The sequence below is a fragment of the Arachis hypogaea genome, chromosome 4 (genome assembly GCF_003086295.3).
Source record: "Arachis hypogaea cultivar Tifrunner chromosome 4, arahy.Tifrunner.gnm2.J5K5, whole genome shotgun sequence".
NCBI classification, from domain to species: Eukaryota; Viridiplantae; Streptophyta; class Magnoliopsida; order Fabales; family Fabaceae; genus Arachis; species Arachis hypogaea.
This window is the reverse complement of record NC_092039.1, coordinates 60,862,803-60,882,052: the sequence shown is the minus strand read 5'-3', so window position 1 is coordinate 60,882,052 and position 19,250 is coordinate 60,862,803. Positions and strand designations below refer to the sequence as shown.

General features: G+C 37.5%; 1 long non-coding RNA gene and 1 other non-coding gene across 2 annotated transcripts; one reads left to right on the top strand and one right to left on the bottom strand.

Annotated features, from left to right (window-relative positions):
* The first annotated feature begins 13,619 nt into the window (after positions 1-13,619).
* On the top strand, positions 13,620-17,561 carry LOC112796778 (uncharacterized). The gene is made up of 2 exons (XR_003199379.3): positions 13,620-14,443; positions 17,340-17,561. It is a non-coding gene; the product is annotated as an uncharacterized lncRNA (long non-coding RNA).
* A 722-nt stretch (positions 17,562-18,283) lies between these two features.
* LOC112798701 (small nucleolar RNA R71) lies at positions 18,284-18,390 on the bottom strand. Its single transcript, XR_003200300.1, has one exon. It is a non-coding gene; the product is annotated as a small nucleolar RNA R71 (small nucleolar RNA).
* Between the last annotated feature and the right edge of the window lie 860 nt (positions 18,391-19,250).

The window sequence follows — 19,250 nt, the reverse complement described above, 5'->3', positions numbered from 1 at the left end:
GTGCACACTTCGCTGAATTTTCACTTGTGCGTACACACAGAGGGTTGTGCGCACGCATGCATGCTGATTTCCTTCTTGTGCGTACTGATGACTTGCATCATCTACCCTTCTTTCTTGCATAAAGAAGACCATAAAAGAGCATAAATCTCATTTGATCAGTACAATTCATGCATTATTTGATGAATATTATGGTACACTACTTTGAGATGAGTTATGCTGAATTTCAGGCGAAAAAGGGTATCAAAAATGGGAAGAAGACAAACAAGAAGCTGGGCATGTGAAACTGGCGTACCACTTGGAGCAAACGCCACAAAAATGCACTAGCGTGGCACGCCAGGAATTGGGCAAGGAAATTGGGCAATTGTTCAAGTTTAGAGAGATTGGATTGCCAAGGAATTGGGATCCAATCACTTAAGATTGCCAAGGAGATTAATGAATACATTGATTGAGGAAGAGATGAGAATGAACTTGATCCGGAGAATGCAACATCTCCTAAACCCAATGATCTCCCCATTTCTGTTCTTACCCATTCTATTTACTTTCTACCATTTAATTTCCTGCTAATCATCCCAACTCCCCATTTAAGATTTTGCACTTTAATTTCTGTTATTTACTTTCTAGTCATTTAAATTCCTGCATCTCAATCTCAATTCTGTTTAGCTCAACTAGCATATTCTTCTAACTAAAGTTGCTTGACCAATCAATCCCTGTGGGATTCGACCTCACTCTATTGTGAGTTTTACTTGACGACAATTCGGTATACTTGCCGAAGGAAAATTTGTTGAAAGACAAGTTTTCATGCATCAGTGATTAGGTTTAAATCACTCAAGTATCCACTAATCATGCTTTCAAGGTTTTACTTATTATCTAACAATCAACAACCATGTGATGCATGAATGCAATTATCATGAGAACTTCATAGGGTTGTAATGGGGCTAGGGTTAAGGTGGGATAGATATGGCTAAGTGGACTAAATTAAATTCTTGATTAGTTTAAGTTTCCAACTCAACCTTTATCAATCCAACAACAAAAATATACAATCCTAACCTTCCATAATCTCATTTTACACACATTCATGTATGCTCTTTCATTCACATCACATATGCATTCCTTATTCATTTTTCTTTCTCTTTGGGGTAACCTTTGTCCCCTTTTGCTATAAATTTTCTTTTCTTTCATTTCTTTTTTTCTTTCTTTTCAATTTTTTTCTTCTTTGTCTATGACAAATGCATACGGTTAAAGTAAATTGACACATGAATGTGCATCCACTTTTCAAATTTTTCAATGAAATACCCGAAACAAGCATTTTCATTCACTACGAATGTTTCCCAAAATTTTCTCCCACACTTAAATGAAGCACACACCTTAACCTAAGCTAATAAAGGATATAAATGAAGGTAAATCATGGTTTTTCACTTAAGGTTGTGATGTGGTGATATTAAAAACAATGGGGTAAGCTCAAAAGGGGTTAGCAAAGGTAGATGCAAGGGTAAGTCTATATGGGTGAGTGAGTTTAATTCAAAAATAGCCTCAATCATGCTCAATGCATTCAAACAGCAACTATTAGAAATGAAGAATCAAGTAAAACCAAGATTACAATCATAGAAGGAGCATAGTACACAATGAACAAAATTTGTGGTTATAATGTGTAACCACTCATTAAGGCTCAACAACTCACAAGGTCATTTTGTTCTATCACTCTTCTATGTTCCATAAAAATCATTCAATCAAGTTTAAAAACAAATTTCCAAATCAATTCAAAAGAATGCCCTTAAAACAAAATTCTTGAAAATCTTTGTTATTTTTCACCAAAATTATTTCCTATATGTATGTACGATGTGATGGATGTAATTTTCAAAATTTTCCTAGTTCTATTCCTAATTTTCAATATCCAAAAACTAACATGAACAATTAGGGCAAAATTGAACTAGGCACTATGTTATTCACATCATCCAATCACAACTTCTATCTATAAAATATATACCATGCAAAAGATACAAAATATAATAGATATTAACTATGAATAGTCTAAGATATATGTACTAGAAGAAAATGCAATGTAGCAACTAAAAACACTCTAAATATCTACAAGAAACATAATAAAAAAAATAAAAATAAAGTGTAAAGTGTTTAGAAAAGAGAATTTATGCCCCAAAAATGGTGAATCCTCCCCCACACTTAAGCGTTGCACGGTCTTGCGTGCACGAACACAATCCAGGGAGAATGTCTCTAAGTTCCTCCACCATCAGCTGGTGGATGCGGGGTCTTGGGTTGCATGGGAATTTCCAAGTCCAATGTATTCTTGGCATCTCCATATTTAGCGTCCTCCTCCTCTACTGGCTCCTTGCCTTCATGTCTCATCCTCAAAAAGAATGAAAAAAGTATAATTAAGAATCATAGGGCAAGTAGCACAAAAAGGTAAAGGAGGGAGAAAATACATTGTATGCTTGGAGCAAAAAGAAAACAAACAAATATTTAATTGAGGAAGGTTGTGTAGTGGTGTGACATGATAAAAAATTTGAGCCGTGTGCGTATTCCAATTATGCTCGCAGTTAGAACACACAACGGTCGGTGAAAACGGCATCCACACAATCAAAAAGTAAGTATGATTTCCTCAAATAAATGGCCTAAGTTGCAAGCAATGAGTAAGCATCAATTATGGACAAGCAAATTTAGGTAACTACAACAATAGTGAATTGATTTTAGGAAATATTGGATATTGGAAATGTGCAAGTGAAAGTGCAAGATTAATAAAATAGCACAACAAGCAATAACAATTCAATGATGAAGAGAAACTACTTATTCATCCTTAGGAATAATCAAATAATCACATGTATAAGGTGCTTGTTACAAAAATTGACAGGTCTTGATAAGAATCAAGTAAAGTCAACTCAAAAAATACAAAGCATTAACAAGGAACAAATACCTTGTGGTGTGATTATATTGACTTAAAAACCATGATGAACAAGCAATTCAATTCAATTCACTAAATTCAATATGCACTTGTTCAAGATTGCACCAAATAAGAGACAAGAAGTCAATTTCTAAATTACTTTGGTGGGAGCAACTCAAGGTAACAAACAAGTACATTATTGAAATTCCAATCCTAAATAACATCATAATCATTCAAACGTGCACCATTTTTTATTAGAATGCCAAACAAGGACATAGTCTAACACATATGGTAGCTACAAAATATGCATTAAACAAAAAGTTCATTTAGGCATTATGTCAAACACATGGATTGTAATACACATATTCATCAACTTCAAGCCAAAAATTCAAGCATGGACAACCCATGAGCCAAAAATTGAACACTTGCAATTATCAACAACTAAACAATGAAGTAAAACTTAAGCTAGATTACCAAAATAAAATAAGAAAATTAAAAATTAAACAAGCAAATAAACAAAGCAAAGAAGGGTAACGAGAGAAGAAAAAGAAGAACGGAAGAAGGAAGAGAAGGGAAGAAGAGATGGAGGAAGGAAGAAGGAAGAGAGGGATGGTGGCCGGACGGCGACGGCGGCGGCAGTGGTTGCTGGAGGGATGGGGCGGGGTTGGGTTGGGATAGGAAGGCGCAGCAACAATGAAGAGGAATGGAGCTGTTGCCGCGAAAGGGCACACATTCTCATTAATGGCCAGAATGGGACTTCTGCGTACGCACAAGGAAATGTGCATACGCACACCAGCAAAAATTGGGGGCATTCATACGCACAAAACGTGCGAGCGCTGCTGGTAGAGAGGGTGTTATTTTGCGTGCGCACGCACAGAAGACTTTTTTTTAACAGGGCAAAACGACCATGTGTGCGTACGCACAGAATGAAAATGTTATGGGGTGCGCGTGCAGAGGGTGTGCGAGGACTGTGAATAGAGCATGTGTCATCAAGTGTGCGTACGCACAGGGCTGTGTGCACGCACAAATTGCAAAAATTAGGGGAAGTGTGCGTACGCACGAGGTTGTGCGCACGCACAATGCTCTGTTTCTACAACATTTTTAATGCCTTTAAGGCACCAACAATGATATCAATCAAAGGTTTTCATGCCCAAAACACATCATTCTTCAAAAACACATGATCAAACATAAAATGCAACTAAATTAAGCCTAGAATCTAATCAAACTAAGCTAATCAAAGAGATAAAATTCAATAAACAGGAGCTAAAGGAAAGAAAAGTTAAAATGATATTACCATGGTGGGGTGTCTCCCACCTAGCATTTTGGTTTAAAGTCCTCAAGTTGGACTTGTGGTTGGAGCTCACATCAAGGAGGCTTGTGCTTCCATCCATCCTTGAGTTGCCAACCATGCTTGCTCTTCCAAAATCCTCTGGGATCCCAAACGAAGTACATTAAGCTCTCAAACAACCTCAAGCAAGCAATTGGGACTCAAAATTGTTGGTTGTAGAATTGTATGCCCGAATCCCACACTTTGGTTTCTCTATCATCCTCATGTTGACTTTCACTTGCGCCTTTGGATGAACAACCTCTTGAATCACCTTTGAAGCACCCACTTGAATCTCGGAATTCTCCTAATTGAACCTTGCACCACTTATGCCTTGAATTCTGCTGGTAGCTAACATTCAATCTTTCACCATTTAACACTCAAAGAAGCACCTTAAGTTGGTGATCAGTCTCTAAGATAACAAATTGATGTGGACCGATGAAGCTCTTTGAGGATATCGTTATTCACTCAATTTGACCTTGGGATGGAATTATTCTCTTAGACTCTTGCATGAATGCCTCCACTTCTTGGTTGATTGATAAACCCCAATTTTGTGGTTTATCTTGTGCTTAATTTAGGAGATTTTATCAACTATTTCCAGACTTATTCAATTAAATAGCATGGTTTTGTAATTCTCCCTTAATTTGTGCTTAAGAGTAAAAACATGCTTTTTAGGCCCTTAAATTGGTAATTTTAATTCACCTTTGATTCCACTAGATGCCTTGATGTGTTTGTTAGTGAATTCAGGTCGAAAAGGCTAGGAATGGATAAAAGGAGTGAAGAGAGAAGCATGCAAAGTGGAAAATTCATGAAAAATCAAGGATTTGGAGTACATACATCGACACGCACGCATGACATACTGATGACTTGCATCATCTACCCTTCTTTCCTGCCTAAAGAAGACGATAAAAGAGCTTAAATCTCATTTTATCAGTACAATTCATGCATTATTTGATGAATATTATGGTACACTACTTTGAGATGAGTTGTGCTGAATTTCAGGTGAAAAAGGCATAAAAAATGAGTAGAAGACAAACAAGAAGCTGGGCGTGTGAAACTGGTGTGCCACTTCGAGCAAATGCCACAAAAATGTACTGGTGTGGCACGCCAGTACTAAAGTCCAGAGAAGAAGTCCAAGCATGCATATGGGCATGGCACGCCAGGGACTGGGCGTGGCACGCTAGTACAAAATTCTAGAGAGCAAAATGGAGGACACAAAAGGTGCGTGGCACGCCAGGTTGGTCGTGGCACGCCTATCCCATCAACTACTATGGGCGTGCCACTTGAGCAAAGGGGCGTGGCACGCCAACTCACCATCTCAAGAAGAACCTCCACTATGGCGTGCCACTTGGTGTCGAAGGCGTGGCACGCCAGCTCCAAGAAGTCACTTGGGTGTGCCACTTGAGCAGCATGGTGTGGCACGCTGGGACAATAATCCAGAGAAGTTGCTGAAGGCAACTAAAGACTGGGTGTGCCACTTGAAGTCGAAGGCGTGACACGCTAACCTCTCAATCTCACTTAGAAGTGCCACTTGGTATCGAAGGCGTGGCATGCCAACCCAAGCATCTCACTAGGGCGTGCCACTTGAAGCTGAGGCATGGCACGCCAACCACTAGAATCAAGGCAAGATTATGGGCGTGGCATGCTGGTACAAGTTTCCAGAAAGGATGAAGGAGGCTAATTACATGGGGCGTGCCACTTGGTATCGAAGGTGTGGCACGCCATTCACCATTCTTCACTTAGACATGCCACTTGAGCAACCAGGCGTGGCACGCCAGTGTCATTCAGAGGGCAAAGAAGCATTGGGGCGTGACACTTGAGTTCGTGGCGTGGCACGCCAAACAGAGGAACCACTCACTCACAAAGGGGCGTGGCACGCCATACCCTGGGCATGCCACGCTAGTGCAAGTTTCCAGAAAAGCTTAGCCAAGCATAGAGCAAGGGCGTGGCATGCCAAACCCTGGGCGTGGCACGCCAGTTCAAGTTTCCAGAGGAAAAGAAAAGTGGACAAAGGCAAAAGGCGTGCCACTTGAGTTCGAAGGCATGGCATGCCAAGGTTGATAGAGAGATGAGCGTGCCACTTGAAGGATTGGGCGTATGATGAACCACTATTTCGTGGTACATCTTGTGCTTAATTGAGTGGATTTTATCCACTAGTCTCACACTTATTCATTGAATTCGCAAGTTTTACATTTTCCTTCCTGATTTTGTGCTATGATTGAAAACATGCTTCTTTGGTCTTAATTTTGCTATGTTTAATCCTCTCTTATTACCATTTGATGCCTTGATATGTGTGTTAAGTATTTTTAGAGATTACAGGGCAGGAATGACTTAGAGGATGGAAAGGAAGCATGCAAAAGTGGAAGGAATACAAGAAGTTGAAGGAACTGCAAAGCTGTCAGTCTGACCCTCTTGCACTAAAACGGTCATAACTTGAGCTACAGAGTTCCAAATAAAGCGGTTCCATTTGCGTTGGAAAGCTAACATCCGGGGCTTCACAACAATATATAATTTGTCATAGCTTCCTCAAAGTTAAGTGACGCGGACGCGTCGCATCTGCGAATCTCAACTCACGCAAACGTGTGGACAACGCTTTCGCGTCACTTTCCGGCGACCTGTACGTACCAGATTTTGAAATTAGCAATTTCTGGGTTGTTTCTGACCCAGTTTTTGGCCCAGAAAGCATAGATTAGTGGCTATAAAGTGGGGGAATGCATCCATTCATATTCATTCATTCAAAAAGCACTTTTCATAGTTTAGATGTAGTTTTTAGTGAGAGAGGTTCTCTCCTCTCTCTTAAGTATTAGGATTAGGATTTTTAGAAATTAGGAATATTTTCATCTTCTTCAATTACAGGTTCAATGTTCCTTTTATTTTTTTCTCAATTTAGTTTATGGATTTCTATGTTCAACTCAACTTCTTTATTTGGCTATAATTGCTCATGTTACATTTGATATCTTTATCAATTCATGATTTTGAGGTATTTCAGTTTATTATTACTCTCTTTTATTTATGTTACTGTTGCTCCCAATTTGAAGACATTTTTATTTCAGTAGATTTACTTTTCTCCTTTTGGTCTTGGTTAAGAAATCAGTAACTCAGGAGTTATTAGACTCAACGTGATCGATAATTGCTATCTTTGATAATTAGCTTGAACTTCAATAATCCCAATCTTTTTCTAGGAATTAACTAGGATTTGAAGATCAAACTAATTAGTCACTTGACCTTCCCTTGCACTAGCGAAGGTTAACTAAGTAGAATTAAGATTTAATTTTCATCATCATTAATAAGGATAACTAGGATAGGACTTCCAATTTCTCATACCTTGCCAAAAGTTTATTTTACAGTTATTTATTTATTTTACAGTCTTTTATTTATTTTAATTGCAATTTGAATGACTTGTTCCTCATCTTTAAAACCCCGATTTATAATCTTCATAACCAATAATAAGGACATACCTCCCTACAATTCCTTGAGAAGACGACCCGAGGTTTAAGTACTTCGGTTATCAATTTATTTAGGGGTTTGTTACTTGTGACAACCAAAACGTTTGTACGAAGGGATTTTCTGTTGGTTTAGAATCTATACTCACAACACGACTATATTTTTACAAAATTCTTTACTAGCAAAAATCCTAACGTCAAAATGGCTCCGTTGCCAGGGAATTGCAAACGTGTGCCTTATTATTGGCTATTGTAAATATTTTTCAAAAAAAATTCAGATTTAAAAAAAAAGTTTCTTTTACTTGTTTATTTGTTTTCTCTTTTCCCTCTTATTTCTGATAGCTATTATGAATTCTCACCCCTCTCGCTTTGAGTTTGGTTCCAATTTTGTTGCAAGGAATGGAAGCTATAACAGGACTATGCATCACGGTCAAAGCAATCAAAGATGGATGGAGCCAAAAGGATCTGATCACCCCTTTAGGCAACAACACCCTCCTAGATATCATGGACAGAGACCATTCTACAATGCATACCCAACTGATAGATTTGGTGGACCCCCTTGTAGCTACCAACAAGCCCCACCTTATGCTCAGAGACCATCATTTCAACACAACCTCAACCCACCATACTCACAAGCTTCTTTTCACCATTCGCCATCATATGATCCTTATCCGCCCCAACACCAATTCAATTACTCCCAAGAACCACCACTCTCCTACACACCGCATCCATATCCATCAAGCCAAGAATCACAGGTTTGCTTCGAAGAATCAGTAAACTAATTCAATGCAACCCTTCATCAACTGGAGCAAGCAATAAATCAATTATCTTCCAAACGTTCGGACACTCAACAGACTCCCATGGCTTCATGTGGAGAATCTAATGAAGAATGTATTGTGAAGAAGACACGAGAAGCTCCAGTGGACAGTATAGAGCATAACTTCATACTGGAACAAGTAGAGGAAGCTGTCATTGTAAAAGAAGAAGAGTTGGTTGAAGATTTAGGAGATGCTGAACCTCCACAGGAATACAGAGTTGTAGAGAATTTCGTCAAAGACGTTGCAATTAATGCTAAGGAGGATAGTGCACAACCCCCAAGGCAGGTATCTTATGGGGAACTAGACAGAATTACCCAAGACATATGTTTCCTTGATGATGATGATCACAAGTCAAGTCCTCTTAGTAATGAACTTACATCCGCAAGTGAATTATTTGAGACAGAAGAATCTTCCCCAAGTGAATATGAAGATGATGCTGAGGTCGACTTCTCTCAACCTCCTATTTATGACTCAAGTGATGAGGAAGATATCAATGACTTTGATCAAGACATGGTTGAAGTTGAAGAAATTTGCAAAGAAGTGGAGGAATTCACAGAAGACCACAAGGGAGTAGAGCTTGCAGAGCCACTAGAAACACCTATCCTAAGGCCATTACCACCCAACACAGACTTCAAGTGGGTAAAATCCTTAGCTTTTATCTTTACTTTTCCACTTGAATATGGTTTACTTGAAATAGATGGCCAGCTTAGAGCTCTTTGCGGCTTTAAGAGCAAAAGGGAAATGACTCGCACTCAGAGCTGGTATGCAAGATTCAATGAGGCTTCGCACTTCAATTTGAGGTGCAAGGATTGGTGTCAAGCTCAATTGAAAGGATCTCGGAAGCTGTTTGGTCACTACAGTGAGAATTCAAACTACTCACCACCCGGCTGGAAAGATGTAGATCATGACAAAGACGGGTGTAGAAGAAAAGTTTGGGATCCGGAGTCTGTTCTGACATTCAACACCCCGGGAGCCTTGAAGCCTGTTTGAACTCACCTAAGGGCTTTACATGCCTCGTTTGGGACCCCGGAGGCTATTGGAATTCCGAACATTGGTGGAGATTTCTGGACGAATTCAAGCACAAGCCACCATAGCAGGAAGCTCATCAAATGTCCAACTTAAGGACTTTAACTAAAAGTGCTGGGTGGGAGACAACCCACCATGGTATGATCGTTCCTTTTTCAGTTTTAATTCTAGTTTGTTTTGTCTGTTTTTGAATTTTTATTGAACCTGGAATCATGCATAGTATTCATATTACGCATTGCATTCTGCATACTGCTATATAAAAGAAAATAAAAAAATAAAAAAATAAAAAAATAAAAAAAATAAAAAAATATTTTGCACGCGACACGACAGCGTCGCCGATGCGTCCGCGTCATAGGTGCGTTAAGAAGAAAATAAATTGAACAGATAGTCACACGAAAGCGTGGCTGGAGGCGTGCCTTTGGCACAAATTGATCCACGTGACCGCGTCGCTGACGTGTCCGCGTCATGTGGGAAAAATGCCTCCCATGCCTCCGCGTCACCCACGCGAACGCGTGCCCTGAAATCGATGTAAAAAGGGTGTATGGCCGAAAGTTGAGCTAGAATTGGGCTGGACTCGTGCTAGAAGCACAAGCCCTACCATGCGAACGCGTGCCCCACGCATCCGTGTCATTTTTCAAAATAGGCTATCCACGCGATCGCGTCCCCCACGCGACCGCGTCACCCAGATTTTCGGCAAAATGCATTTAAACAGAGAGTTGTGCGAACGCGAGGCTGCACTCATGCCACTAGCACAAATCGAGTCACGCGTTGGCGTGCCACACGCGTTCGCGTCACTTCCTCGAAGCACTATCCACGCGACCACGTGCCCCGCGCATCGGCGTCCTCTGCGCCGCACAGCCTATCCATCCCGGTGCCAACTATCTTATCTTTTCTTAATCTTTTTCTTTCCCATTTCTTAATTCTTTCTTCTTCCTTCTTTCCTTTCTTCTATTATCTCTATTCTTCACCTTATTCATTCTTTTTCTTCTTCTCTCTTTACTCTCTTCTTTTTTCTTCTCCCTTTCTTTTCTATATTTGCTGTTTTACATTGGTGTTACAATCTTTTTACTCATCTGTTGCATATCTCCTGCATTATTTTAGGTGCTTCTTAACTTGTATGCTATTTAGTTGGCATGCCATGTGCTTCTATTATTTTCTCACTTGCATGTTGTAGCTACTATGTAATTGAGACCATCATTATTTTGCAAATGTTCCTTTTATTTGTTTTCTCAATTTAGTTTATGAATTTCTATGTTCAACTTAACTTCTTTATTTGGCTATAATTGCCCATGTTACATTTGATATCTTTATCAATTCATGATTTTGAGGTATTTCAGTTTATTATTACTCTCTTTTATTTATGTTACTATTGCTCCCAATCCGAAGACATTTTTATTCCAGTAGATTTACTTTTCTCCTTTTGGTCTTGGTTAAGAAATTAGTAACTCAGGAGTTATTAGACTCAACGTGATCAATAATTGCTATCTTTGCTAATTAGCTTGAACTTCAATAATCCCAATCTTTTTCTAGGAATTAACTAGGATTTGAAGATCAAACTAATTAGTCACTTGACCTTCCCTTGCACTAGCAAAAGTTAACTAAGTAGAATTAAGATTCAATTTTCATCATCATTGATAAGGATAACTAGGATAGGACTTCCAATTTCTCATACCTTGCCAAAAGTTTATTTTACAGTTATTTATTTATTTTACAGTCTTTTGTTTATTTTAATTGCAATTTGAATGACTTGTTCTTCATCTTTAAAACCCCGATTTATAATCTTCATAACCAATAATAAGAACATACCTCCCTGCAATTCCTTGAGAAGACGACCCGAGGTTTAAATACTTTGGTTATCAATTTATTTAGGGGTTTGTTACTTGTGACAACCAAAACGTTTGTACGAAGGGATTTTCTATTGGTTTAGAATCTATACTCACAACACGACTATATTTTTACAAAATTCTTTACTAGCAAAAATCCTAACGTCAGCGTGGCATGCCAAGCTAGAAATGAAGTGCACGTGACATGCTAGTAAAGCGCCAGCCACACGTCAGCTCCAAGAAGTCACGCTTATTGAGTGTTTTCTTTTCCCTCCAAAATGTAATTTTCCCTTTTCACTTTTGTAATTCTTTTATTTTACTAGGAGTAGTATAAATACCCCCAAGGAGTACTGAAGAAGGAGTTTAAGCAGTCAGTTTTAGATCCCCTTTTACACTTCACTTTTGAGTACTTTTTGAGCTATGAGTAGCTAACTTCCCTCTCATTGAGAGAGGGAGCTCTGTTGTACTTGATGGATTGATAATAGTGAAATTCTTCTTCTCTTCATCTTCTCTTTGATTTTCTAGAAGGAATTTCGTTCTTAATGCTTAGTGTTCAATTATCTTGAGAAAGAGATTGAATACAATTGGGTTTCATGGGAACCTTGGGAAAGGAAACATGAAACCATGCTTGAAATCCCTTCTCAAACTTGAGTAGAATATGGGTTTTGGTGTTTCGATACGTGACATATAATCCTCCCTCTACCTGGACCTATAAGGGTGTGTGGTATAATTAGGGACTAAGCATATCTCTCTTCATGAGCAATTAGACCAAGGAATTGGCTATTGATCAGGATCTGAGAGATTGAGTCACCAAGGGATTGGGGCTCAATCAATCATGATTGCCAAGAGGTAAATGAGTTGCATGATGGAAGAGGATATAGGCTAGATTTGATCCCAAGAGACAAAATCTCCCAATATCAATGAACTTCCCCATTCTTATCTATCCATTTCTTTTTACAGCTTAATTTTTACATTCAGCGATTCCCCACTCCCATTTACATTCAAGTCATTTATGATTCAGCACTTTACATTCTGCAATTTCCATTTCTGCACTTTCTTGCTTTTCTTTATATTCTAGTCATTTACATTTATGTCATTTACAATTTTGCACTTCACAATCTTATTGATCCGCTTGACTGATTCATCAACCAATTAAAACTGCTTGAATTTGCCAATCTCTGTGGATACGATCCCACTCCACTCTGGGTTATTACTTGGCGATAATTTTGGTGCGCTTGCCAAAAGAACTAATTCACCAATTTTTGAATTGGGTGTGAATTAGAACTCATCAAGTTTTATGGCGCCGTTACTGGGGATTGGCTTAAATTTGATAGTGATTAAATTGATTGGAGAGCTAGATTAAGCAATTTAAATTCCTTGATATTTTAATTTCTTTTATTTAGAATTTTTTTATTATTTTATTTTGAGCTCTATTTCCTTCTTCCTTGATTATTTTATTCAGTATCCATATTTCCACTCTTCTAACTGTTCGATCAATTGCACCACTCACACTAACAACTACTCTAACAAAAGTAATTTCTTCAACCATTTTCTTTCTTGCTTTTTTATACCTTGATTGGTTGTATAGCAGGTAGGAGAAGCGGGGCTTCAACTGTAACAACCCTAGTTTTTGAAATTCAAATAATTAGTTAATTGTGATTTATTTTATTTGTTGTAATTTTATTTTAAGAAAATTATTTTACTAAAGGTAATTAAATGGAGTTTCATGATAATTGAAGTTTAAATTAATTAGAATTTTTATATACTCTTTATTAGATATTTGGTATAATTGAAATTATAATTTTGATAATTGAAAAATAAGAAAGAATTGTATAATTTAATTTAAATAAATTTTATTATGAATGACTTGTGTTATTAATTCGACCTCTTAGGAATTAATTTATTAGAAATGATTAGATTGATTTTTATAAATACTTTAAGTTTAAGCTAATTAATATTTATGTACAATTTTTATTATAATTAGTTATTTTATAAATTGAAATTAAATTTTCGGAGATAGAAAAATAATGAAAAATTATATCATTTAATTTGAATAATTAATATTGAGTCTAAACTATATTTTATAAAAATGTGATTAATATGTTTATTTTATAATTTAAATTAGAAATAATTGATTGAACTTAGTAATATGTTGATAAATAATGTTCCTAAATATTTTTAATAGAGTATATTTGATTTTAAAATTACTCTACCATCCAATTTTATCAAAATATCTATTCATATCTATCCATATTCTTTTATAAAATCCCTAATTCCTAAACCTAAATTCCCAAATTGAATCAGAAACCCTAATTCCCAAATCCCAGACATTGTAATCCTAGTTTCTTATCCTAGCCACAAAACCCCCTCCAACGTAATACATGCTTCAGAAACAGAACATCAAAGAGGGAGAGTGAAGAGTCAGGGGTGAACCAGGGGAGGGGAAATTGGAGAAGAGGGAGCCACGCCTAGCCATCGTCCAGCTCCGCTCGCTCTGCCGCGCATCTCGTCACCATTAGGTTCGTCGTCGCTGTTTGTAGAGCCGTGAGAAGCATCACTGTCGAAGCCACGCCGATCGTCGCTGCCCAGTCATCGTTCTGCCTCTCACCAAGCCCGTGCCGCCACTGACGTCGCCGAACAGAGGAGGGCGACCACCACGAGGAGCCACCGCTTTCCTTGCTCGTCGTCTCCCTTAGATCCGTCGCCGCCTAGCCGTCGCTGAGAGCGCGCTGCCTCCTTGCGCCAGTCACCACCGCTGTCGGTGAAGAGGAGCCATCGCACTCCGCTGATGACCAGCCACCATCAAGCTTCGAAGAGAGAGAAAGATAGTGTGTGAAGATGAGAGAGAGAGAGAGAGGGAGGAAGCCGATCCAGTCACTGTCGCTGCACCCAATCACCATCATCGTCACGAGAGCCTGTCGCTGTCGCTGGTAGGAGTCACCGCCGCTGCTGTTGTGAAGCCACCGTCTCTGTTAGTTACTCAGCCTTGTCTCTGTTTTTGGTTCCCCTTTTGTGTGCCGAAGTCGCTGCTGCCGTGATGGTGGTCGTGGGGTTGCTTGTGCCTAAACAAAGCTGTTACTGCTACTGCTCCATTCCTCTGTTCTTTTCAAGTTTTAGTAAGTTGTCCTTGTTCCAAACCCTCATTGTTATCGTTTTGCTTCCATGGTTGATTGGAAATGTTGAGGTGTTAATATGTTAGGGTTATGTCAATACCACTGCAAATTATTTGATGACATTGCTGTTATTGATTCGGTTTAAAGTTGTTGCTGCTGCTGCTACGAGTTGTAATGAAGTTAAAGTCATGCTTAATTTTGTGGTTTTCGACTAGCTGAGGTAGGGGATTTAACATTTTTAATTTAGAATGCCCACCAAGTTATTTGAATAAGTGCAAATGGTTAACAATGGTTAAGAATTTCTTAATTGACATGAATGACTTTAAATGCATTTGAAATTGGTTGGTTGTTGTGGTTATTCTGAGCTGTGACTAAAATTAGATGCTGTTGTGAATAATGATTAATTTAGTGTAATTTATTAAATTGAAATATGCTGAGCTAATTATTGAAAAGCTATCGAATGGATAATTGATGAATTGAGTTTGGATTGTTGCTGTGAATGTATGGTTTTGTTATGAGATATTGGTTGGTGGAATTAAGTTTGGAATGAGGTTGTGGGAGTAAGATTGGTGTGGTTTTAAAATTGATTTTGATTTGAGGCTGTGAATTGTGATTTGTGAGCCATGATTGAATTGTTTGAAAGTGACTAATTATCCAAATTCCTGGTTATGCTGATTTCTTGATTTAGTTGTGAAATTGAAATGTAATTAATGATGGTGGATATTGTTGCCAGCTTGTTGAGAAATTATTGGTTACTAGATATGTTAATTTGACTGGATAATATTATACTGAGTATTGAGCTGATTCAAGCTTGTGCTTGGTTTGGAATTATTGTGATAATGGTTTAATTGTGATTGCCTTTTGATTATTTCAGAGTTATTGGAAATTCAGATTTTAGTTGATTATGTTGAGTTGGTTGTTATTGTTGATTTAAGGTTAACTAGAGTTGATTTTGAGCACGGTTAAAGGATTGAAGGTTGATTACTAAAGTATTTTCTTAAAGTATGATCTTTAGAATAAATTGGCAACTTTGCTAATAACTAAATAACTTTAAAAATAATTGGAAATATGAAAGGATGGTGTTTGGAATATTAGTTATAAATTTTCAAAGCTGGATTGATTTACTTTTAAAGAATGGTTTAAGAAAACTCTGATTTTAATTGATGTTAGAATGTCGATCGTTAAACTGATTTATGATGAAATGATTATTGAGATTCTGTTGTTGCGATAACTACTGATAAAAGGGCTAGTGATTTGTTGCGAAAGAGGGAACCCGTAAGGGTGGCTAAATCCGAGTTTTAGGGGAGGTGCTGTCGAAATTTTATAAAATCTGAGGTTTTATTTGAGAAGTTATTTTAGAAGATTTAGATTTCGAAAATGATATTATTTAAGTTTTATTTAGTGAAGAAAAGAATTATTCTATTTTAATTTCGATTTACTAAAGAAAGGTTTATGTTTCAAAATTAAATTATTTAAGAAAGAAACTATATTTCAAGATTAATTTAGTATGAAAAGAATTATGTTTTAAGCTTGAAGTAAAGGATTACTTTTTAGAAGTTTGATGAATTTATGATATTTGAATTTGAATAGTAAAGAGAGAGATTATTTTTGAATCTTTGGGAAGTTAGTAAATTTGAAAAAGAGTTTTATTTGGTTACTTTTAGTAAGAGGGTGATGTTTTGAAAAGTATTTAGCGAATTTAAAATAAATGATTTTCTTGAGTCTTTTGAAAGAAAATTAAACTAGAAAATAGTTTTTAAATTGGTTCGAATTAAGAGGTTGCAAAAGTGGAAGTCGTAAAGTTGTTACAATATGATTGAATAAAGAAAGAGAGAGATATTGTATAAGAATATGTAACTGGAGAGAAATAACGAGAATGATGACTTATGATGATAATTACACAGATTCTTTTGAGGAAAGGTATTCAGTTTATGAAATTGTTGGCAAGGACATAGGTTTTGTCCCGCTTGCATATTTATGATTATAAAAGAGAATAAAAAGCAGAGGACCTGTTGAAAGGTCATTTGTTGCTTGAGGAAACCCAAGAGATGTGTTTATTCATTTGTTGCGTTAAGGCAACTCCAGATATACTTGTATGATTATCTGCTGCAGTGAGGCAGTTAGATAGATAATGGTATGATCACTGAGAACGCTTTCCTATGGTATAGATCCATATTTTATTTCTCTAAGGCAGAGGGGTTATTTCCTTCTACAGAAGTACCGTGACCACCTATTCCATTTCTGTAGTGGTAGAGGGGTTATTTTCTGTATACAGAAGGTGTGTCGGCGTACATCCCTGCAGTGGCAGATATGTTATTTCCTGCGTGCAGTGGACCCTGTGGTGGCAGAGGGGTTATTTCCTGTACACAGGGGTATAGCCAATAGGAAAGCCTTATCCAAACAGAGGTTGCTGGATAACGTCGGAAGCGGGTTAGTAACCGACAGATGAGCTCATTACCTACACTATGGATAGACATGCATCATCCTTGTTTGCGCATCTGCATTTGATTGTGTTTGGTTGTTTTATTTCTTTGTGATTGTGCTGTTTATCTTGTTGTGATTTGTTTATATGTTGAATTAAATCTCTTTCTTGTACTTTTAGTTTTTGATTATTTTAAATAGATTAATAATTGACGTTGTGATTGGGAATTAATTAAGTGGCTGAAAAATGATTGATATAATTAATCTTGTCATTGAAATCTGTTTTGAGTTTAGAGTCTTCAAAAGAGGTGATCAATTAGTTAAAGTAAAGCTAAGAATATATCCAAAAGGTTTGATATAAATATAGCTTCCTTGAGTATGTTAATTATTTGCATATTAGTCATTACTTTTATGGCATTCCCATTCCCTACTGAGAACGTGTGGTTTGTTCTCACCCCATAAATTTCCACCCTTTTAGTGACACAGGTTCGAAGACATAGATTGAAGCTGCGGGCGATTATAGAATTTACTTATGAGTTAAGTGTATGAATTGATTTGCTTTCATAGAATTCCCTCGCCATTAATTTTTTAAGATTTTTATTTTATATAAAGGGATAGGATTTGTATCTGAGTTTTATTTGAAATCTTTTGTATGACAGATATTATTATTAATAACTATGTGATTACTATTACTTTGAAATGTTTGTTATATGATTTTGGTAATCAGAAACAAAATTTTCTGAAATTTTCCATAAAAAAGAAGCGCGATATCAAACTAAAGGCTCAATATTAAATAGTTAATAAAAGAAATAGGTTAGTAACTCCTTATTTTTGGTACGATAATGACGTACTGGAAGTTGGGTCGTTACATCAACTTCCTTTGATTCTGAACCGGAGAAGACCTTCCTTAGATTAAGGAGGGAAGCAAGAGGGAAGAGAGTCGTTGGTCCTGAGCAAGAGGGAAACAAACATGGAGGAGAATATGGAGAATCACCATGAGGAAGAAGTTTATAACCATGCCAGAGAAGGCCTAGTTAATCATGATCGGCAAGAAAGTAGAGTCTTAGGCTCCTACATCAACCCAAACCCAGGAAATTGTGGCAGCAGCATCCTAAAGCCAACAATTCATGCCAATAATTTTGAGCTAAAGCCTCAGCTGATCACACTTGTTCAGAATAATTGATCATATAGAGGAAGTGCCCAAGAAGACCCTAATCAACATCTCAGCACATTCTTGAGGATATGTGATACTGTAAAGTCCAACGGGGTACACCCTGACACTACATACTACTCTTGTTCCCTGTCTCACTCAGAGATAAGGCAGTAAAATGGTTGGAATCATTCCCTAAGGATAGCCTAACTATATGGGAGGAGGTCGTGAACAGATTCCTTGCAAGATTTTACCCTCCACAAAGAATCAACAGGCTGAGAGCTGAGGTGCAAACTTTCAGACAAGAAGATGGAGAAACACTCTATGAGGCCTGGGAGAGATTCAAAGATCTGACAAAAAGATGCCCACAGAAAATGTTCAATGAGTGGGTACAACTACATATCTTTTATGAGGGACTATCCTATGAAGCAAAGAAGGTTGTGGATCATTCTTCAGGAGGCTCACTCAACAAAAAGAAAACCATTGAAGAGGCCATAGATGTCATTGAGACTATAGCTGAAAATGAGTATTTCTATGCTTCAGAAAGGACTCAGAAGAAGGGAGTGCTAGAACTCAACTCTGTAGATGCTTTGTTAGCTTAGAACAAGGCAATTGCAGCACAAATAGCAGCCTTAACCAAGAGGATGGAGGCCAACTAAGCCTCAATCATTCAAGACCAAACTCTTCAACAAGAAGGGAATGCACCAGAATTGAAGGTGATTGGGAACAAGCTAATTATGTGAACAATTCATCCAGAACACTATATGACCTACACTCTAAGACATACAACCCATGTTGGAAGAACCACCCAAACTTTGGGTGGAGAAATCAACAAAACCACAACCAGGACCACAACAAGCCTTATTCATCAAATCAACATCCCAATCATGACCCCAACCATCAAACAGGGAACCATAGACCTTACCATAACTCACAAAACACATCATACCATAACAACCAACCCATACACTGATGTGTGGAAAACGATCCAACACAAAACTCACCGGCAAGTGTACCGGGTCGCATCAAGTAATAAAACTCACGGGAGTGAGGTCGATCCCACAGGGATTGAAGGATTGAGCAATTTTAGTTTAGTAGTTGATTTAGTCAAGCGAATCAAGTATTGGTTGAGTGGTTTATCATTAACAGAAACTAAATTTCTTAGAATGTAAAGGGGGAAGGGAGAATTGCAGTAAATTAAAGAGCAGGAAAGTAAAAGATGCTGAATCTTAAAGAACA